General features: G+C 46.1%; 1 pseudogene; it reads left to right on the top strand.

The window, feature by feature from the left end:
* The first annotated feature begins 5,862 nt into the window (after window positions 1–5,862).
* The window catches only part of LOC137095594 (acid sphingomyelinase-like phosphodiesterase 3b), a 36,450-nt pseudogene continuing 18,807 nt past the window's right edge, over window positions 5,863–23,505 (top strand).

Below are 23,505 nucleotides of genomic sequence, written 5' to 3'. Positions count from 1 at the left end.
ACCTCCACGAAGTCTGGCCTCCTTAGTGAGAGCATTCAACACCCCCCCCCCCCCCAAACATGGTTGCTTTGCTACATTGGCTATTGCTGCAAGTAATGACTGTGAATAAATTGTCAATATTTGCTTGAGAGAGTGCTTGCAGGGAGGGACTCTTAATTTTTTGCGTCTCATAGACTTAGCATGGGGATAAGCCAATGCCAGAAGGGACAGAAAGTTTCATCTATGCTGATGATTGTGCCATTACTGCTCAAGCAGGGAGCTTTGAGATGGTTGTACACAAGCTCTCCGAAGCTCTAGGTTCTCTAACTGCCTATTACAGGGAAAACCAACTGATCCCCAACCCATGTAAAACACAGACATGTGCCTTCCATGTCAAAAAACAGACAAGCATCCCGAGCTCTGAGGATCACCTGTGAAGGAATCCTACTGGAGCATTGCAGCAAACCCAATTACATGGGAGTCACTCTGGACCATGCTCTTACCTACAAGAAGCACTGCCTGAACATCAAGCAAAAAGTGGGTGCTAGAAACAACATCATACGAAAGCTGACTGGCACAACCTGGGGATCACAACCAGATATAGTGAAGACATCTGCCCTTGCACTGTGCTACTCTGCTGCTGAGTACGCATGCCCAGTGTGGAACACATCTCACCATACTAAAACAGTGGATGTGGCCCTTAATGAGACATGCCCCATTATCATGGGGTGTCTGCGCCCTACACCACTGGAGAAATTACACTGCTTAGCCAGTATTGCACCATCTGACATCCGCTGGGAAGTAGCAGCCAATAGTGAAAGGACCAAGGCAGAGACATCTCCAGCTCATCCCTTGTTTGGGTGTCAGCCAGCACGTCAACGACTTAAATCTAGAAATAGTTTTCTAAGATCTACAGAGACATTCGCTGGAACACCTCAGCAAGCGAGAGTCCAAACCTGGCAAGCTCAAACCCAGAGCATCAATCGATGGCTGATATCAAATGAGAGACTCTCCCCTGGGAACACAGAGGACTGGGTGACTTGGAAGGCGCTGAATAGACTGCGCTCTGGCACCACGAGATGCAGAGCCAACCTTCAGAAATAGGGCTACAAAGTGGAATCCACAACATGCGAGTGCGGAGAAGAGCAAACTACAAACCACCTGCTGCAATGCCACCTGAGCCCTGCCACATACGCAATGGAGGACCTCCTTGTGGCAACACCAGAAGCACTCCAAGTGGCCAGCTACTGGTCAAAGGACATTTAATCAACTACCAAGCCTGCAAACTCTGTCTTTTGTATGTATGTATGTATGTTTGTTTGTTCTGTAAAAAATGTAACACAACTGTTCGGTTCCCTGGCACGATAAATAAATAACGCTATGGAATTCTGGTAAGTTGTAGTGTGGTGCATGCTGAAGACCTTGCAAAACTACAACTCCCATAATGCTCAGTTTAAAGGGATGTCAAGCTGCAGCAATTCTACAAGTCTAGGGGCACCCTTAGAAAGGCATATATAAAGGGAACGCTCGTGATTCAATATACTGTATATATATATATATATATATATATATATTGAATCACGAGCGTTCCCTTTATATATGCCTTTCTAAGGGTGCCCCTAGACAATCAATATATTGAATCACGAGCGTTCCCTTTAAGAGGCAGGCTCTCCTTGGCCGGCTCTGCCTTCTTCGCCTGCTCCTGTCAATCAGGCTGGGAAGGGGCGCAAGGCCGAAGGCGATTGGCTAGCTGGAGGAACGCCCCTCCCCGCGCTACTTCAGAGAAGAGAGAGAGGGGAAAGGAGAGGCAGAGATGGCAGCAGCAGAGGCGCACCGGGTGCTGGTCTATGGAGGGCGGGGAAGTTAACCAGTTAACCAAATTCATTAGTAAACCAGTTAAAATTAATGAGTAAACCAGGTTTATTTTTTTTTAACCTGAAAAATTTGGGGGGGGGGGGTTGAAGATGGGAGTCCCATCTTCCAATGGCATACCGACATATCTCTGGTTGTACTGGTCCATTTAGTTTTCTTGGCAAGGATACTGGGGTGGTTTGCCATTGCCTTCCCCAGGGATCACGCTTGGTCTGACCTCTCTGCCACGACCGTCCTGTCTTGGATGGCCCTTCACGGTTTCGCTCATGACATCATTGAGGTGCTCAAGCTCCAGTGCCACAACAAGGCGGTGATCCTTTGCTGGCATCATTTCTCATGCCAGTAAGGTAATGCTCAAGATCCTGCAAGGAAGATTCCAGCAATACATGGAGAGAGAGTTGCCAGATGTTCAAGCTGGGTTTAGAAAAGACAGAGGAACGAGAGACCAGATTGCCAATATCTGCTGGATAATGGAGAAAGGCAGGGAGTTTCAGAAAAACATCTACTTCTGCTTCATTGACTACTCTAAAGCCTTTGACTGTGTGGATCATAATAAATTGTGGCAAGTTCTTGGTGAGATGGGCATACCAAGCCACCTTGTCTCTCTCCTGAGGAATCTGTACAAGGACCAAGTAGCAACAGTAAGAACTGACCACGGAACAACAGACTGGTTCAAGATTGGGAAAGGCGTACGGCAAGGCTGCATACTCTCACCCAACCTTTTTAACTTGTATGCAGAACACATCATGCGATATGCGGGGCTTGATGAATGCAAAGCTGGGGTGGAAATTGCTGGAAGAAACATTAACAACCTCAGATATGCAGATGACACCACTCTGATGGCCAAAAGCGAGGAGGAGCTGAGGAGCCTTCTAATCAAGGTGAAAGAAGAAAGCGCAAAAGCTGGGTTGCAGCTAAACATCAAAAAAACCAAGATTATGGCAACAAGAATGATTGACAACTGGAAAATAGAGGAAGAAAATGTGGAGGCCATGACAGACTTTGTATTTCTAGGTGCAAAGATTACTGCAGATGCAGACTGTGGCCAGGAAATCAGAAGACGCTTACTTCTTGGGAGGAGAGCAATATCTAGTCTCGATAAAATAGTAAAGAGTAGAGACATCACACTGGCAACAAAGATCCACCTAGTCTAAGCCATGGTATTCCCTGTAGTAACCTATGGATGTGAGAGCTGGACCTTAGGGAAGGCTGAGCGAAGGAAGATCGATGCTTTTGAGCTGTGGTGTTGGAGGAAAGTTCTGAGAGTGCCTTGGACTGCGAGAAGATCCAACCAGTCCATCCTCCAGGAAATAAAGTCCGACTGCTCATTGGAGTGTCATTGGAGGGAAGGATACTAGAGACAAAGCTGAAGTACTTTGGACACATCATGAGGAGACAGCAAAGCCTAGAGAAGACAATTATGCTGGGGAAAGTGGAAGGTAAAAGGAAGAGGGGCCGACCAAGGGCAAGATGGATGGATGGCATCCTTGAAGTGACTGGACTGACCTTGAAGGAGCTAGGGATGGTGACGGCCAACAGGGAGCTCTGGCGTGGGCTGGTTCATGAGGTCACGAAGAGTCAGAGACGACTGAACGAATGAATAACATTCATAAAAGTGCCATTAAAAACAATCAACATTAAGAGTAATGAGGACTTTCTAGAAAAATGGAAGTTGGCCATGGCATATCTGAATAGAGAGTCAGTAATATAGAGGAGCTCCATTAGGAATTTAGGTTTACCATGAATAAGGATAGATAAATAGGCTTAAAGGCTTCATAGTGTTTCGGTGCGGGAAGTCATGGTGAAGGGTGCACGGGTGTGGGGATGAGGGTTTAGTTTGTTCAGGATAGGGGTTTTGGGTTGAGTGTAAGGTCTGGGGTATGTGTGTAAAATGCCATGTGCTGATTTCCTGTATGTTATGAAAAAATTTAATACTAAGTTCTGACTGAAAGCAGTGGAAAACAGCCAGAAATAGCAAGTTTATGTGTATTAAGATATGTAAATGATAATAATTTGTACATAACGTCAAAATTAACTGATTGATTGAATAAGGTAGATAGGCATGTACACGTCAAAAATATTGGTACCTGATTATATCTGATTTGCCATGGTTTGCTTTTCTGTTATGTACCATAATCAAAATAAACAGTTTAACAAACAAAAAACAAAAAAATTACAATATAAAACATATATAAAAACCATTAAAGCATATAATCATCAGTGTAATCCTGTTAAAAACGTTATCCAGTAACGTCATCTAGCCATTCCATGTTCATCATTCATAGTTCCATGTTATTTATTCCATAGCATTCTCAAAAGCTTGCTCAAAGAGCCAGGTCTTTCCCTATTTTTGGAAAATCAAGAGGGAGGGGGCCAATCTAATATCCCTGAGGAGGGAGTTCCATAGCTGGGGGGCACCACTGAGAAGGCCCTGTCCTTCGTCTCCGGCAATCGCACTTGCGACGCAGGTGGGATCAAGAGCAGGGCATCCCCAGACGATCTTAAGCTCCTAGTTAGGAGAGATATGTTCAGACAGGTAAGCTGGGCCAGAATAGTTTGGATAGACTACATCAGTTCGAGCTTCTTAGATATGGTTATCATGATTATATATGGGTGAGCAGATGAAGAGGGCCCCAGTTGGACTAGGCCTGTTCTAGAGTCATAGAATCATAGTATAATACTCATTACCTGGAGAGATCAGGAAAGCCCTTACATTAGAAACCTTTAAAAAGAACCTTAAAACCTGGCTCTTCTGCTGCGCCTTTGGCGAGTAGGTGCACAACATGACACTACTGTTCCTCTTCAATGCTTCTGTCACTTCCCTAATGGGAAGTTTAGTTTCAAAACCCTGTTTCTTTATGAGCTCCCTCCAAATAACTTGCTCCTATTCTTATCTCATTCGAGTTTTTAAACATTTTATCCTGTACATGTGGCCCGCCCATTTTTATGTGACTGTGTTTATTGTAATGTTATTTTGTTACTGTATACATATGTTTTTTAATGTAATTTTGATGCTGTTGCATGTTGCTTATGTTTTGGTTTTATTTTTGATGTACTATGTTGTCGGGGCTTGGCCCCATGTAAGCCGCTCCGAGTCCCCGTTGGGGAGATGGTGGTGGGGTATAAATAAAGTTTATTATTATTACTAGCCGTCCCCTGCCACACGTTGCTGTGGCCCACATGGGGGTCCTATGTGGGGGGTTTGGCCCAATTCTATCATTGATGGGATTCAGAATGTTTCTTTGATTGTAGGTGAACTATAAATCCCAGCAACTACAACTCCTAAATGTCAAGATTCTATTTTCCCCAAACTCGACCAGTGTACACATTTGGGCATATTAAGTATTTGTGTAGAGTTTGGTCCAGATCCATCATTGTTTGAGTCCTCAGTGATCTCTGGATGTAGGTGATCTACAACTCCAAAAGCAAAGGAGAACTGTGTGCCAAGTTTGGTTTAATTCCATCGTTGGTGGGGTTCAGAATGCTCTTTGATTGTAGGTGAACTATAAATCCCAGGAACTACAATTCCCAAAGGACAAAATCAATTTTTTGAGTGAAGGACATACATTGGGTTGTTAGGTGTATTGTGTCCAAATTTCATCCAGTAGTTTTTGAGTTCTGTTAACCCCACAAACGAACATTACATTTTGATTTATATAGATTATTATTGTTGTTATAGTTATATATACCTGCTGTAAGAGTCTTACATGTCTGCTGTAAGAGTTTTTGCAAAAATGCCCAGAAGGCTCCAAATCAAAATATTTTGCTCTGAAAAGTGCACAAGGAGAAGCCACCCTTCCAACAAGCCTAAGACCTCAAGCAGGCCCTTCAATGGAGGGGCACTCCATTCTCCCGACATCTAGGCCTCAAGCTTTTGAGGGCTTCAACTATTGAGTCCTTGAGTTCAGACATGTTCAAAGAAGCCCCCCTCCCCACACAGCCTTCCCTTGCTTCAGCCCTGCTTTCCCTCCTCTCAGCTCCCTCGCCAGTCCCGGCCCACATTCCGCGACGATGAAGAAACCCCCTGACATGCAGCAATGGCAACCTTTTCCCACCCGACTGAAGAAAACCAGCGGGCTTCCTTGGCACATGCGCTCCTTCTTCAGCAAGGCGCGCGGAAAAAGCAGCGCTCGAGATAGGCCGACGACAGGCCCCGCCCCTACCATGTGCCGCCAATCAGCTTCTTCATAAGGTAGGCCTTGCAAACTTGGGCCTTGCATTTTGGACTCTAACTATCACCATTCCTAATAGCCTCAGGCCCTTTCCTTTCCCCCCTCAGCCGCTTAAGGGCCAGAGGCTGTTTTGTTTTTTTTAATGGTGTCAGGAGTTGCTCCTGTTGTGAGAGAATTGGCCGTCTGCAAGGATGTTGCCCAGGGGACGCCCGGATGATTTTTGATGTTTTTAATCAGCCTTGTGGGATGTCCCCGCATGAGGAGCTGGAGCTGATAGAGGGAGCTCATCCGCCTCTCCCCAGATTCGAACCTGCAACCTGTCGCTCTTCAATCCTGCCGGCACAGGGCTTTGACCCACTGCGCCACCAGGGGCTCCAAAGAGGCACCGGGATTGTGGCGCAGCTGGCTGAGTGTCAGCTGCATTAAGATCACTCTGACCAAAAGGTCATGAGTTCGAAGCCAGCCCGGGCTGGAGTGGGTGTCCAGCCATTGTGTAGCCCGTTGTCGACCTTTGCAACCCGAAAGACAGTTGCATCTGTCAAGTAGGAAAATAAGGTACCACCTTGTGTGGGAGGCTAAATTTAACTAATTTATGAGGCCATAAAGAATGAAGACTCCGGGGAATGTGGAATGTGGAAGAACTTCATCGGTGTCGTTGATGGACGATGAAAAGCAGCAGCTTCCCTGGCGGCCAGAAAAAAGTTAAATAGCCTTTGTCTGTTAAATGTTGTTTGTCAAACTGGCATTGAATGTTTGCCATATATGTGTTTACTGTAATCCGCCCTGAGTCCCCTGCGGGGTGAGAAGGGCGGAATATAAGGACTGTAAATAAATAAATAAATAAATAAATTAAGAATGGTGATAGTTAGAGTCCAAAACACCTGGAGGACCAAAGTTTGCCAGTGCCTGTTAGAATTGGTTATTAGTTCCTTCACAATGGAGGGCTGATGGCTCAGTCTCCATTGATTCTTTTCCCTGAGGGGCTTAGAATTGTCGGACATCAGTCCCCATTATCCCCAGGCAGCATAGAAGATGGCAGGTTTCCCGATGAGCTTCTCCGTGAGCAGCCCTGCAGTGCCCTAATGGTCGTTCTCTTTGCTGCCCCCAGTGGACACAACGAGAACTGCACCCCAGGAGTCCGTGGCTCCAATGTGCAGTTTTGGCGCCATCCAGTGGTCACATCTGAAAATTGCACCCTTTTACAGCTCAGCCATCAGGCTTTAGGGATGCTTGCAGGCTTCTATGTCATACATCCCAGCAACTTTGAGATGGTTGAACAGAAGCTCTCCGAAGCCCTAGGTGCTCTCACTGCCTATTACAGGGGAAACCAGCTGATCCCTAATCCATCTAAAACACAGAGGTGCTTTTCACCTTAAGAACAGACAAGCATCCCAAGCCCTGAGTATTACCTGGGATTGCAGCACACCCAAATACCTGGGAGTTACTCTGGACGGTGCTCTGACCTATAAGATGACCTGCCTGAATATCAAGCAAAAAGTGGGCGCTAGAGATAATATCATATGAAAGCTGATGGGCACAACCTGGGGATCACAACCAGACACAGTGAAGACACCTGCCCTTGTGCTATGCTACTCTGCTGCTGAGTACGCATGCCCAGTGTGGAACACATATCACCACGCTAAAACAGTGGATATGCCGCATTATCACTGGGTGTCTACGCCCTACGCCACTGGAGAAATTGCACAGTTTAGCTGGTATTGCACCACCTGACATCCACAGGAAGTAGCACCCAATAGTGAAAGGACCAATGTAGAGACATCCCCAGCTCATCCCTTGTTTGGATATCAGCCAGCATGTCAACGACTTAAATCTAGAAATAGTTTTCTAAGATCTACAGAGACACTCGCTGGAACACCTCAGCAAGTGAGAGTCCAAAAGTGGCAGGCTCAAACCCAGAACCTCAATCAATGGCTGACACCAAATGAGAGACTCCCCCCTGGGCACACAGAAGACTGGGCGACTTGGAAGGCGCTGAACAGACTGCACTTGGGCACCATGAGATGCAGAGTGAACCTCAAGAAATGGGGCTACAAAGTGGAATCCACAACTTGTGAGTGTGGAGAAGAGCAAACCACAGACCACCTGCTGCAATGCAACCTGAGCCCTGCCACATGCACAATGGAGGACCTCCATGCGGCAACACCAGAGGCACTCCAAGTGTCCAGATACTGGTCAAAGGACATTTAATCAACTACCAAGCTTGCAAACTTTGTTTTGTTTGTTTGTTTGTTAAAAAATGCAATACAACTGTTTTGGTTTGCTCCTGTTGTTGTTGTTGGGAGTTCAGCTGATAAGCTGATCAGTAAACATATTCATGGGTACCCCGCTGTTATTTTAAGACTCTTACCCATGCTGTGACATACTTGAAGTCAATATTTCATTTATTTGTAATTAGAAATAAATATTTCACAATGTATAATTACATACTGTTTTTGTGATTAATCACTATGCTTTATGTTCAGCTTGTAACAATGAAAATACATCCTGCAAATAAGATATTTACATTACGATTCATAACAGTAGCAAAATAAGATATGTGAAGTGTGCACAGGAATTTGATTATAAAAAAAAAACCCAAAAAACAAAACTATAGTCCGGCCCTCCAACGATCTGAGGGACAGTAAACTGACCTCCTGTTTAAAAAGTTTGAGGACCCCTGCTCTAGGAGATCTATGGTAGTGTTTCACAACCTGGGAGTCAGTACCCCTGAGGGATCACCAAAGACCATCAGGAAACACAGTATTTTCTGTTGGTCATGGTGGTCCTGTGTGGGAAGTTTGGCCCAATTCTATCATTGATGAGGTTCAGAATGCTCTTTAATTGTAGGTGAACTATAAGTCCCAGTAACGACAACTCCCAAATGTCAATGCCTATTTTCCCCAAACTCCGCCATTCTGCATTCACATATTACACTGAGTGATTACTATCTGAAAGCTTGGTCCCACATCCACGTTTTTAGTTTTTTTTCTGAAGGTCAGGAGGGAGGGGGCTGATCTGATTTCACTAGGGAGGGAGTTCCACAGCCAAGGGGCCATTACTAAGAAGGCCCTGTCTCTCGTCCCCACCAATTGCACTTGCAAGGGAGGTGGGACTGAGAGCAGGCCTAGCCCAGACCATCTTAATCTCCAAGGTGGTTCATAGAGAGGGCTGCATTCAAAAAGGTAAGCTGGGCCAGAACCGTTTAGGGCTTTATAGGCTAAAGCCAACACTTCGAATTGTGCTCAATAGCAGACTGGCAGCCAGTGGAGTTGGTGTAACAGGGCGGTTATGCGTTCCTTATACATTGCTTCGGTGAGTAATCTGGCTGCCACCCATTGGACTACTTGAAGCTTCCGAACAGTCTTCCAAGGCAACCCCATGTAGAGTGCATTACAGTAATCAATTCGGGATATAACCAGAGTGTGGACCACCATGGCCAAATCTGATTCCCAAGTTACGGGTGCAACTGGCGCACTAGTTTTGATTGTGCAAAAGCTCCTCTGGCCACCACCAAGACCTGGCTTAGTGATGAATCCAGGAGAACTCCCAAGCTGGTCTGTTAGTGTTTATTAGAGCTGCAATCTGGTCTTCTGTAAAGTTGGGAACACATTTGCATTAATAATAATAACAATCTTTATTTATACCCTGTCGCCATCTCCCTAAGGGGACTTGGGGCGGCTCACATGAGACCAAGTCCAAAAATACAATACAGCAAAATAAAATACAAAACAACAAAAAAATTACATCATGATAAAATACATAATGTAACAAGATAAAATAAACAATGCAAACTAATATAATAGAAAGTCAAACACAATGGGTGGGCCAAATGCACAAGATAAATTGTATTGCTCTTCTTCCTTTTTCAGGGTCCCCATAATAGTACACAATAGATTTTTAATGATTTTAATGATTTATATGGTTTTTATAATATTAGGTTGAATGTTTTTAATTGTACTTTATTAATGTATGGCATCAAATTCTGCCAATTTCTGTAAGCTGCCTTGAGTCGTCATAAGGCTGAGAAAGGCGGGCTACAAATGCCGTAAATAAATAAATAATACTGTAGTAACAGTGATTGTGCTATCTGCTTACCACACAACTTCATAGACTACTCCTCCCTACCTGTGCTTGGCTTTCCATTTTTCTAACTCCAAGAATCACACAGTTTTTAGATTTGGCCCATTATCTTGAGAATGTACATATTGTGTCTTTATCAATATGCCATTTTGTAGTTGCAAAATAACGCTTTTTCGGTTTCCTATGTGTTTGTTCCTCTCTCTCTATGTACCTCTTGCAATAAGTATTGCCAACTCCAGTGGATGACAATGTGCTACAAATCCCCGCCTTATACCAATTAGTTATGGTGCCAAAGGATAGTGTTGTTATCAGTGTCAAACCTAATTTGGTACTGATTACGGCAGAACTCTGAGGGTTCCAATCAGTGACAATTTTTGTCCATTTGAATCCAGCATAGCATTTCATATTCACAAGGCAATTATTGTGTGACTGTAACTGAATATAGCTTAATTTCCATTAATTTAAAAGGTACCGTGAAAAAATAGGAGGCAATGGGCTGAAATGCCACTAGTAGGCAACAACACCGTGCTATTAGCAGTGCAATCATGCACTCCAAAAAGCAGCAAACACATGTGATAATGGACATGATAATGTCCATGGTGAACTTTGGTTTCAGACAGATCTTTTACCCAGAGTTGTCATCGAGGGCATCCCAGGCCCCTGCCTTCAAGCTGGTGTGATCAGCAGCAGGGAGTTCCACAGTTCCTGGATGCAAAGATTGGGCCAAACTGATGAAATGTGCCCCAACAGCAAGCTCAACCAGGGACTCTGCACAGCCGTAGGCTCTTTCCTTTCACTCCATACCAAGCCCCAACTTTGTAACAAATCCCCAAATAAAGATGAATGAAATCGCAACTTTTAACGCTCTAGCTTGATACTTTGTGTCTCTTCTTGCCTGAAATTATCCCAGTGCATGAAACTAATCTTTTCCAGGCCGCAGGAGACTACAGGCCTGCCCGGAATGCCTTCCTGGTGTTCCGGGGAGGGCGAATCCGGGGAATAATCATTTAAGTTTTAAGAATATCTTTTACAAGAAACAGCGGATTGTCAAAAAAACGGCTCTGTTGCTGCTGCACTGCCGCGTTTCGCCATTTCATCGCCTCTGCCAGGCCCCGGCCCTGAAGACTCTGTGCAGCTACACCATGAGGTTCTCGGGGAAGAGCCTGGCCTTGGGGCTGCAGTCCTTGGAGGGAGTTATAGTTTCCCAAGGACCAAAGACCAACTTGATCTTGGTGCTGCAGGAATCCATTCCTTGGCTCAGTGGAGATAATCAAGCACCTTTTTGTGACTGTTGGACTTTCCTCAAATTCTTTTTGGCTCTAAAGAACTCATTTTCATGTCTGAACTTCCCCAGTATGAACTATGGAAACATGTTTTATTAAAATTATTATTTTAATCAATTTTTCTGGCGGGCAGGGGATGGGAAGGGATGCTTGATATGAATTTCTTTGGATTCCTATATTTCCCCATGTATTTTTCCTTATTTTTGCCCTGGCACCCAACCCATTGCCCTTCCCCTCCCTCTTGGGGAAACTCATCAGGGAAGCTGCCAGCTGTTGAAAAGGCAATCAGCAATCACAATAAGAACCCTTATCATGATATTCGTGCATGGAAACATAACCTGGTAGGTCTTCTGTTCAGTTTTGGAGTTGGGCTGCTGAATAAAGGATCTCATTTGGCATCTTTGCTCACATCACACTGGGGGGCAGGAAGACATAAGGTTTTTCTCCCAAAACTGTTTTCCTTTCAAAACTTGACACAACAAACATTCACCCCAGCCTTTTCATTGTGTCATATCTGATGGCGACAGGAAGATAAAGCAATCAGCAAGACTTATCAAAAGACAATAGGCTGGCATCCTTTGCAGACTGGATTTCTCAGGCTCGAGGTCCCCTGGGCATTAAACCCATTAATCCATTCACAAGCCCATTGTTTCTTCCTCATCCTGCCTCCCTTCTGATTTGCCAGGGCACTGAGGCAGTAGGAGCTCTCCCATTGGTACCTGCGCAGTGGAGGAGCTCCATGATTGGCCCTGATGCAGGGCGGGCAACCAAGCCTCCTCCCAGCTGTTATCGCGTCAGCCAATCACCATCGAGCCGGGCGGAGGGCGGGAATTTTGAAACTTCTAGGGCCTGTAAACCCTATAAAAATGTCTCTGATCTTTGTAATGGCATGCTCTGTAGGCGAATGATTGCTACATTGGATCCTTTTCAGCTGAATTGCTAATAAAACACCTCGGTGCCGCTTCTTCAACTTTGGTAATATTTATTTGGAATTTTTAAAGAGATAAATGTTGCTGAAATCAGGCTTCTCCTAGCTCGCCAAAGTAGCAATCCCTCTTTGGTGGGGTCTCAGGGTCCCTCCTCCTTGGGACGATCCTATTGACTTCAGAATGACCTTTGTCATTGAAAGCCTGCCTGTGTTGGAAATAATAAACAAGCTAACTCTGCAGAGTCAGCAAATGATTAATTTCAAATATTGAATCCTTGGAATAGTACATTATCCCCTAGTCTCTCTCTCTCTCTCTCGGAGTTTGATTCTGGAATGTCAGGTAATCGACTTTTTTTAAAAAGCCACAAAAACTTATGCATTTTTTAAAATTGTGTGAGTAATCTAAGTAGGCGGAGACAATTTTTAGATGCCAAGTAGAATTGCCTTAGCAGCCAGTGAGTCAAATCCGGGACGTCCAAAAATAAAGCAGGTCTGCTTACGTTCTCTCTCTGCTGAGAGTGCAGAAGATAAAGTAAATTGTTTGCTCGTGAGTTTGGTGGAAAATGTTGTGGTCAAGAATGAATCTGTGGAGAATCCTGTTGTTGCTAATACATCTCAGAATCATAACAGCTGATTCAGGTAATGCATATTAATAGTTTGTGGGGCTTATGCGCTCTGAGAGAATGCTTCATAAATTAGAATTAAGAGAAGTGGTGTGAGCTCATGGTTACAGCCTGAGACATTCTGATGCTCATTCAAAAGAGCCATACTTTGGTCCCATGTACAGGATCTGACTTAACCTGGGGGAAGGGGAGACAAAGCAGTATTTTCCACCTCACCTAAAGCAGGAGTGGAGAATGTGTGGCCCTCCTGGAGTTGCTCAACTACTATTTCCATAAATTTTTTTCCGTTAGGAGCTATTTGAGAAACTGCAAGTCACTTCTGGTGTGAGATAATTGGCTGTCTGCAAGGACGTTGCCCAGGGGACACCTAGATGTTTCTGTTGTTTTACCTTCCTTGTGGGAGGCTTCTGTATGGGAGGCTGAAGCTGACAAAAGGAGCTCATCCATGCTCTCCCCGGATTTGAACTTCTGACCTGTCAATCCCGCAAGTGATGAAGGCTGATGATAGCAGCTGTATTTCAATACTATCAGGAAGATCAAAAGGGGCAGCGGGGGGTGGGGGGTGGCAGTTTATTTAATGCACACAATTTGGACTCTGCAATATCTCACTGCCATGTCTTCACTGACAATATTGCATGTATCATAGGAGCAAAACCATGTATGTGTAATGCTACTCAGTCTGCTCCTGCCCCATTCTAGAATCAGCCATGGCCAGTAGGGCTGAGATATTAAAGTAGGTTCCAGATATTGCAATACTGAAGCTCACCATTGGCTATGGTGAGTGGAAATGGCAGCCTACAGTATCTAGAAAATGCCCATGCTTACTATTGCCAGACTAATGGCATCTCTGCACTAACCACTTAATATCAAAGGGCTTTGATCAGCTCTGTGACACCCAAATATGCATAGAGCTGAACTGGGGTAATATTACTTAAAGTGTATCTCCTAACTTTGAAACTGTGTAAACAGTTGGGCCAGTTCCAAGATGGAAATGTCTGCAGTTGTTTTCACTGCCATCCCATGTTTCCCAGGCTTAGGCAGCCTGGGGATACAGAATGGCAGTTAGCATTCTCTCCTGTTCTCCATGTTGTGCCTGTGTCATCCGCCCAGACGCTATAAAAAATAAGACTGCAACGTGTTTCTCTCTATAGCTGAGTGAACTGCAGTTGTCTATCTTGAAAGCTTAAGATACTAAGCAACTGAGACTAGTACTGGTTTTAAACATCAAAAAAAATTATTTACACAAAGTCCTTGAAGACTTGGCACAATTCATACAGTTGGTACCGAGCGCAGCTCAGACCCCTGCTTTTAAATTAATCTGACCTGCAGCAGGGAGTTCCGCATTTCCTGGATGCTTAGCTGAGCCAGAACAGATGAAATGTGCCTCAACTGCAGTCTCAACTGAGAACTTTCTCTAGCAATGAATTCCTTGCTACATTTCTTTCCCCAGTCCTAACCTTGTAACAATTGAAATAAATTGTATCCTTCCCCTCTCGAGCCTGATACTTTGTGTCCTTTCTTTTGCCTGGAACTGTGTAAATGCATGGATTACCCCTTCCTGAGCCATGGGCGGCTGTCTGTCTGCCTGGGATGCCCTCCCTGGCACCCCGGGGAGACGGGAATCGCGCCTGATCAAACCGTGGATACTGAAATTGCACACGTGGTCTTGATATCCACGAGTTGAGCAATGGGCTCCCTTTTGATTTTGTATTTTTACTGATTAAATTCTAACCCTATCTGCCATCTCGCTTTGCCCCTTCATGGCTTTTCCGCTTGGGAAATAATTAATTGTTTTTAGTATTATTTTAAAACTAAGAAAACAGCTGATTGTCAAAATGCCGGCTGCCACCGCTCCTGCTTACTACCAATGTTCTCCCTTCGCCCTGCGGAGTGACTAGCCCCTGAGGACCTGATGAGGATGCCCCATGGGCCCACCGGGAAGACAGCCGCTCCATCCCAGCTCCGGGAGGGAGCTATAGTTTTTTAAGGACGAAGGGTAGAGCTTGGTCCCAGGAGTGCAGGGCTCATTGGGCCCAATTCAAGGAAGTTTCCCAGAACTTTTATGCAGTTCTTCTCATGTTTTGATCACTCCCCATGGATACTTTTCCTCCCCTGCATAAATGATGCCTTATGAATTCCTACCCTTTATGGACTATGGACATACGCAATATATTTTATTATTTCTTTGTGGCAACTGCTTCCCCTTTTTTGTTGACCTTTTATTCCCCTATACTCATGAGGAAATTCCACCAAAGAATTGCAGAGATCCAGACATTCCAAAGACCCCAATCCATGATTTCCTTTGCATGAAAAATTAACAGGCAGACAGCTTTGTTCTCGGAGGATTGCCCAACAATTCTGTTTGCCCCCTGGCGGACCCCTAATCATTTCTCCATCTGGACACCAGGGAGCCTTAGGAAAGCTCCTATTTCCGCCCTGATTAAATTCTATTGTTTATACATTAATGCACCGTCACCCCAGTTTCACCCTCATTGTTCCCCCGTTTCAGTGATTAGAAGATCCAGATCTTTTCCTTGTTTACATTGATTCATCAAGAGACAATAGATTAGTTCTGCTTGAGGCCTTTTGAGTCTCGCAGGGCATCCAGCAGTTCCTTTTTTTCATAACTCACTCATAGGCTCTATTGTGTTCCACTGCACCGCTCCCCCTTCCTCCTGATTTGCTGTTGCCGCCAAGCCGTAAAAGCTCTCCCATTGGTTCCAGCATGCCGCTGAAGCCTCCTGATTGGTCCTGGGGCATGGGAGGCGGGAGGGCCACATTCCACCTGTTCGCTCCTCCACCAATCACCACGAAGACCGGTGGGGAGACGAGGGCGGGAAGTTTGAACATTGCAACTTTGAATTTACTATATAAATGGCTGTATCAATGTATTTCTTTGTGCTCTGTTGGCGAATGATTGCAGCTCTGCATCCTTTTCAGCTGAATTGCTAACAAAAGCCTCGGAGACTGTTTTCTTCAACTTTGGTGAGATTCTTATTGGGTATTTAGGGTGCCAGAAAATTGTTTTTAATTGCTTCTCTGAGCTTGCCTTTGGGAACCTAGTGCAATAGATAAACACGGAACAATGTGAAATCGAATACTGGAACAGCTTAGATGATTTTTTGGATGATGAGGCTAATAGTGAAGGTAGTAGTCTTATATATTTTTAAGGGTTTTAATGTATGTATTTTATAATTTTGTTTAAATGTTTATTTTAATATTTACATTGTTTTAATGGCATCAAATAGCTGCCTATGTTGTAAAGGCACCTTGAGTCACCTTCAAGTTTGAGAAAGGCGGGTAGAAATATTGTAAATAAATAAATAGTGCGCTAACTGGCTGAGATTTCTGGGAGTTGTAGATCAAAACACCTGGGGACCCACAGGTTGAGAACTACTGCCATAGATAACCAGGGATCCCATGCAGGCAGAATTCAATGCATGTGAGTGAGTAGGATGTTGAAGGAAGCATAGATCCATACTAACTTGGAACAAAGGTTTCCAGATAAGAAAGCAATAGAAGACAAATGTCCAGAGTTTAGAAAAGGTTATCTATAGACTATATCTCTCAGAATCCCCAGTCACAAATCCTGCTGGCTGGGGTTTGTGGAACTGAGTTCTGATTATGTCCCATTTCAGGTTGCCACCTCCTCTATCAGCATATTGAGAGACAAGCAAATTTTGTTTCCTGATAAGGAAACATAAACTACTATCCCTTTAGTATTAGCTGTGAGTAGTAGGTTCCTTGTTCACTTGTTATTTCACACAATCAGAATCTATATTATCTCTATACCAGTCCCCAACTTAACCAATTTCTGTGCATGGGCCAACCAAGGAATTGGCCATTGTCTGTTAGCATACATATCTTTGAGTTTCTGCTATTTTCCAGGGATGACACCCCTCATGTGCCTGATGAGAAACTGGGTGAAGAATCTGTGTTGAGGATAATTAAAAAGGTCACTAACTTGATCAATCATGTCTTTCCAGGTAAGAATGTCCCTGAATTATTGGGTGACAACAGGCAGTGACGAGAGAGAAAAATCAATATATTTTCTGCCTTTCCTGATTTTTTCAAAGGGGTGGAGTGCCTCAATCACTTGATATTTGATATTTGTTCAGCACACTTTTGATATTTGTTCTGCAAAGTTGGGCAGAAAAATCCTTCTCTTTTTACTGGTCTCCCTACCATGCTTTCTGACTTCTGCTTCCTTTAGATACTCGGGTATATCCTGCAATGGGCAACCATGACTTCCACCCCAAAAACCAGTTCCCAGCTGGGGAGAACAGGATCTACCATGCAACAGCAGAACTCTGGCACCCTTATTTATTTATTTTATTTATTTACTTTACTTGTATACCGCAGTTTCTCAGCCTAACGGCGACTCAACACGGTTTACAACAAAGGTACAACAATCAACAATATACAATTTAAAACCACAAAAACATAATACACAATATTGACACAGCAATAACAACCCAATGCATCTCATAACTAAAATCATGATCCAGTTTCGTCGTCCTTATTACCATTCCTGTAATTATCACATTCATTGCACCGATTAACCAAATGCCTGTTCGAACATCCAGGTTTTTAATCTTCTTCTGAACACCATCAGCGAGGGGGCTGATCTTACCTCGATGGGAAGGGCGTTCCATAGCCGAGGGGCCACCACAGAAAAGGCCCTGTCTCTCGTCCCCGCCAGCCGCACCTGTGAAGCAGGCAGGATAGAGAGCAGGGCCTCCCCAGAAGATCTTAGGGTCCTGGTGGGCTGATAGGCCAAGATACATTCAGATAGGTAGGTTGGGCCAGAACTGTTTAGGGCTTTAAAGGCCAATGCCAGCACTTTGAATTGGGCCCGGTAGCAAATCGGCAGCCAGTGGAGCTGGTGCAGCAGAGGAGTTGTATGCTCCCTGCGCTCCGCTCCTGTTAGCATCATGGCTGCCGAGCGTTGGACTAATTGGAGCTTCCGAGCCGTCTTCAAAGGCAACCCCATGTAGAGAGCGTTGCAGTAGTCTAAACGGGATGTAACCAGAGCGTGGACTACCGTGGCCAAGTCAGACTTCCCAAGGTACGGGCGCAGTTGGAGCACGAGTTTTAACTGTGCGAATGCTCCCCTGGTCACCACCGAAACCTGGGGTTCCAGGCTCAGCGATGAGTCCAGGATCACACCCAAACTGCGAACCTGCGTCTTCAGGGGGAGTGCGACCCCATCCAACGCAGGCTGTAACCCTATACCCTGTTCGGCCTTACGACTGACCAGGAGTACCTCTGTCTTGTCTGGATTCAATTTCAATTTGTTCGCCCTCATCCAGACCGTCACAGCGGCCAAGCACCGGTTCAGGACCTCGACAGCCTCCTTAGTAGCAGGTGGAAAGGAGTGACAGAGTTGGACATCATCCGTGTACAGATGACATCGCACTCCGAAACTCCAGATGATCTCTCCCAGCGGCTTCATGTAGATGTTAAACAACATGGGAGACAATATTGAACCCTGAGGAACCCCACAAGTCAAAGGTTGTGGGGTTGAACAGGAGTCTCCCAGTAACACCTTCTGAGACCGACCCTCCAGGAATGAGCGGAGCCACTGTAAAACAGTACCTCCAAGACCCATTCCCACGAGGCGTCCCAGAAGGATACTGTGGTCGACGGTATCGAAGGCCACTGAGAGGTCCAGCAGCACCAACAGGGACACACTCCCCCTGTCGAGCTCCCGGCGCAGATCATCCACTAAGGCGACCAAGGCTGTCTCGGTACCATGCCCCGGCCTAAAGCCCGACTGTGCCGGATCCATATAATCCGTGTCTACCAAGAATGCCTGGAGTTGTGAGGCCACCACACGTTCCAGGACTTTGCCCAAAAAGGGGAGATTGGAAACAGGCTGATAGTTGACGAATTGAGTGGGGTCCAGTGATGGTTTTTTCAACAGCGGTTTTATTACAGCTTGCTTTAAGCTAGCTGGAATTTTGCCTTCCTGAAGGGAGGCATTAACCACCACCTTCACCCACTCGGCCAATCCCCCTCTGGCCTCCTTCAGAAGCCAGGATGGGCAGGGGTCTAGGATGCATGTGGTAGCTCTCATACCTCCAAGTACCTTGTCCACATCCTCGGGTTGCACCAATTGAAATGAATCCATCAAAACCGGACAAGCAGATGCTCGTGTTACATCCTCAGAGACTGCCGTTAATATGGTATCCAGACCAGAGCGGATCAAAGCGACTTTGTCTGCAAAGAACTGAGCAAAGGCTTTACAGCGAGCTGCCGAGTCATCAGGGCACCCATCCTGCATGGTGGGTTTTAAAAGGCCTCTGACAACTCGGAACAGTTCAGCCGGACGGTTCTTTGCAGATGCAATAGTGGCCGCAAAGAAAGTCTTCTTTGCGGCTTTTATTGCCGCGGCATATGCCCTTAGAAAGGACACAAACCGTGTTCGAATTGGCTCGCTCAGATCCGAACGCCACACGCTCTCTAGTTCCCTCTTCTTTCGCTTCAACGCTGCCAGCTCCTCAGTAAACCAAGGAGCTGGTTTAGCTCAGCTACTTGAGAGGGGACGTTCTGGAGCGATCGTGTCTATTGCCCTAGCCATCTCCCCATTCCAGAGAGCGACCAGGGCATCAACAGGATCACCAACCGAGGTGGTGGGAAATTCCCCAAGAGCCGTCAGGAATCCATCCGGATCCATAAGCCTCCAACTTAATGGGTCCTCCACCTCTGCAGAGGTTAGGGGGTGCAGTGAGTCTAAAGCTGACCAGGTGGTGGTCGGTCCATGGCAACGGAGAGATGGACAGCTCCTCAACACTGCCACCTTCCTCCCATCCCTGGCAGAAAACCATGTCCAATGTGTGTCCAGCACTGTGGGTGGGGCCAGATACCTGTTGGGACAGCCCCATGGTTGCCATGACCGACATGAAGTCCTAAGCCGCTCCCGATAAGGCGGCCTCGGCATGGACATTGAAGTCCCCCAGCACAAGCAGCCGTTGGGACTCCAATGCCAGGTCCGAGACCACCCCCGCTAGCTCAGGTAGAGAGACTGTAGTGCAGCGAGGTGGACGGTACACTAACAGAATCCCTAATCTGTCCCGGTCACCCACCCTCAGGTGGACGCATTCAAAATTTGTTGACTACGGGATTGGGCCCCTGGTCAGAAGAATGGAATCTCTATAGACCACTGCAACCCCACCCCCCGCCCTCCGGATCTCGGTTGGTGCTGCACAGAGAAACCTGGTGGGCAAAGCTGGGTTAAGTTCACGCCTCCAGCTTCATCCAACCAGGTCTCTGTGATGCATGCCAGATCTGCCCGTTCATCCAGGATTAGATCCTGGATGAAGGCTGTTTTACCATTGACAGATCTGGCGTTCAACAGCACCACCTTCAATCCAGAGGGACCGCCATCCTGGTTATACCAGCTTACCACATCAGGAGACCGATTTGGAATTACTAATGTTGATCCACATTCCCTAGGCCGAATTAGAGGTCTCCCTTTCCCGTATCTCCCCCTCCCCACCACGACTTCTATGGGGGCTCCCCGGCTAACGGAACACCCTCCCTCCTCCATGACGCAGTCCACATCCATAGCTTCAACCCATGCTACACTGCTGATTATCTGATTTATTGCAGGATCGATTCGCTGTGGTTTTCCCTTCCATTCGTTTCTTACCCCGACTATGTTATTTCCGGGACTCTCTACTCCACTCCACTCCTTATCTATATCACAGTTTGTTAGCAGAAGGGTTAACAAATACCAATACCAGGGAATGGGTAGCAGCATGGGTGATAGATGTTAAAAAACTGTCAAAGAAACACTGTCAATAAACTTTGCACAATGTTCTTAAAGTGCAAGCATATAGTTATGTCAACCTTACAGGTGGTAAGAGAGTTATTAAAGTGCAATATACTTATCATATTGATTCTAAAGTGCCCAAATAAAGTGCGTCATGGAGGAACTACTTCTTCAAGTACTAAAGGACCAACCCCTAGGTTAAAGTGCTGAAGCAAGGCAAGTTGGAAGACCAATTCAGTGCAAAATAATGAGCTAAAGTGCTGGTAAATTAAAGTGCTGGGATTAGAAATTAGCAGCACCATTCAATATATTAATAAAATTATTATAGCCTATAATTACAGTATAATGGACGACAAAACGGATCAGTGGATGGTTGTTCTTGGTCTTAAACCTTCCGGGAAAAAGAGTTAATGTCTGCGGAGATGGTCTTTGGCACCGCTGATAACCCGATGGTACGGACGACAACACAGATGATCAACACAACACAACAGTTGGGCAGCACAAACGGTCGGTACACGTGGATGGTAACTTGGTCAGCATAAGTCAGTCAGACAGCCTAGTCGGTTAACACAGCATCGATGATAAGCACGCTTGGCCCCAAGAGCCACAGTAAAGAGTCAGCCCGCTAGGTCTCTAGATCGCGTTCGGGCTCTGCCTAGACTAGGCCGCGTCCTGACAACAAGGACGGACCGCATGTTAAAAACAGCTGGGCTTCCGAGGGGCGGCTAGGGGTGGTGAATGCCAACCCCACTCGGAGCCCACACGCCGCCAACCAACCGAACGGCGCAGCCGATACTGGCAGGTGTGGGCGAGTAGGAAATGATGGAAGCACTGTCCCGCCGACAAAGGAGCGCAGGGGGGCACAGGGGGGGTCAGCTGGTAGCCCCCGCAGCTCCGATGCAAGGTGGACAGCCCGGGTCCCAGGCGCCACCGCACCAACCATGCTGCGCTCCAAAACGGCGCCGGAACTCAAGACGACAGCTCTGAAGGCCTGCGCACAGACAACGCCACCGCAAGCCAACCATGCCGCAGTCCGCCTCCGGAGGGCCCGATCAAACTCGAAACGGAGAGGGAGCGCGCTCGGCCCAGATGGCAGCAGGCCTCGCTCCACCCCCCCACAACCCGCCAAGAAGCGACCGGCATGCCAGAGCAGTCGAATGTCCGCGGCTGTGGCCGAAGCGGCAGGGAATCCGCCGATCCGGGAGGGGAAAAGTGCCGGCGCAAAGGAGGATCGGGGCCTCTCGGAGTTGGAAACGCCGAAACCGCCAGGCAGCTAAGCAGCCGTACTAGCCTCCACTTCTCTGCCCAGAAGTTGGTAAGAAAAGCTGGAACTGGGGACTGGAGGGTGAAGGGGTTTGGAGGGAAGTCTGGTAGGAGAGGAGATGGTGTGTTTGGGGCCGATAATGGCGGCGGCCCGGTTGTCTTTCTCCTTCTCCTTCTTTCCGCTTGCCCGCCTTTCTTCTCCGGCGCTCCCCAGATAGACCCCCCAAGATCACCTTCGTGACCCTGGGTTGTTATTTGTGTAGGGGGCGACTTATGGGAGTCCCAGAAGGGGTTTAGGAGGAATTAAGCTGGAAATTATAAGACCCTCTCTTCCCCTGAGGAAGGTTCGCTGCTTACCACGCCGCCATCATACCGGAATGTATCCCTTGGCTTAGCAAGCACTCTGTGCAGATGTTCAGAGCAGGTGGGTGTGCTATATCCATTTGGGGCACTTTAGAAGGGAGAGCTTAAAGAGGAATCCAGCATGTCCACCTGAAATATGCTGATTTTTAGGGGGTATAAGAAAATGGGTTGTTACCACAGTCATCAGACTTGGAAAGATACCTTGTTCATGTCAGATGAGAACTTGGAACAGCTCTAGCCCTGACAGGGTTGCTTTCCGATGTGTTGCTTGGACGTCCAGTAGATGGTACTGCTTTTGATGCCAAGCGTGTTTTTACCTGTACAGGTGTGACATCTATATAATAGTAGGTATGTGGATACATAAAAACATTTGCATGTTCGAATGCTATGTTATGTCCAAATTTTGAAGCAATCAGCAAAGTATTTTGGGAGTTTTGAGGTCATTCACAAATTGTTATTTACATTTTTATTTATATAGATTGCTGTGAAATGTTGACATAGAAAACTATCTTTAGGGGCTTTCCCTTGAAAGCAAATATTTCAAATAAAACAAACAGTGTTATTGTGCCCCCCTCCCCCCCCCCCCCCAGGTGCTTTCTACAGTCAGTTACTATGCAGTTCTAGGCCAGCAATGCGAATGGTTGTCCTCAATACAAATCTGTACTATGACAATAATAAACAAATGATTAGCCTGGATGATCCAAAAGGCCAATTCAAATGGCTGGAGGAAACACTGACTAGTGCAGCAGATGCAGGAGAAAAGGTAACTTTCCTTACTGATCATGATTATTTTATTCATTCATATTTTGCTTTTCTTCAGAGAATGGGGGCCAAAGCAGCACATATTTAAAAACGATACATATTAAGGACCACACAAAAACATCAATAAATGCATATTTTTTTTCAGAAAATGGTTCACATCATTCCTGCTCCCCCAATTATGTCAGCTCCAATTATTTGTGGGTGGGGCCTTTATACATTTCCTTTTCCTTGTAGGTTTATATTATTGAACATGTCCCTTCTAGCTTTTTTGAAAAGAAACAAGGCAAGCCCTGGTTCCGAGTACACTTTAACCAACGATACACAGAAATAATCCAGCGACACTGAAGCCGATAGGAACTTTAGGAGGGTCTTCCCCAGGAGGAGGGACCCAGGGACCCCACTA

The sequence above is a fragment of the Anolis sagrei genome, chromosome Y (assembly GCF_037176765.1).
Source record: "Anolis sagrei isolate rAnoSag1 chromosome Y, rAnoSag1.mat, whole genome shotgun sequence".
In the NCBI taxonomy this organism is placed as follows: Eukaryota; Metazoa; Chordata; class Lepidosauria; order Squamata; family Dactyloidae; genus Anolis; species Anolis sagrei.
The sequence above is the reverse complement of the archived record's forward strand: the minus strand, read 5'-3'. Positions and strand labels throughout refer to the sequence as shown.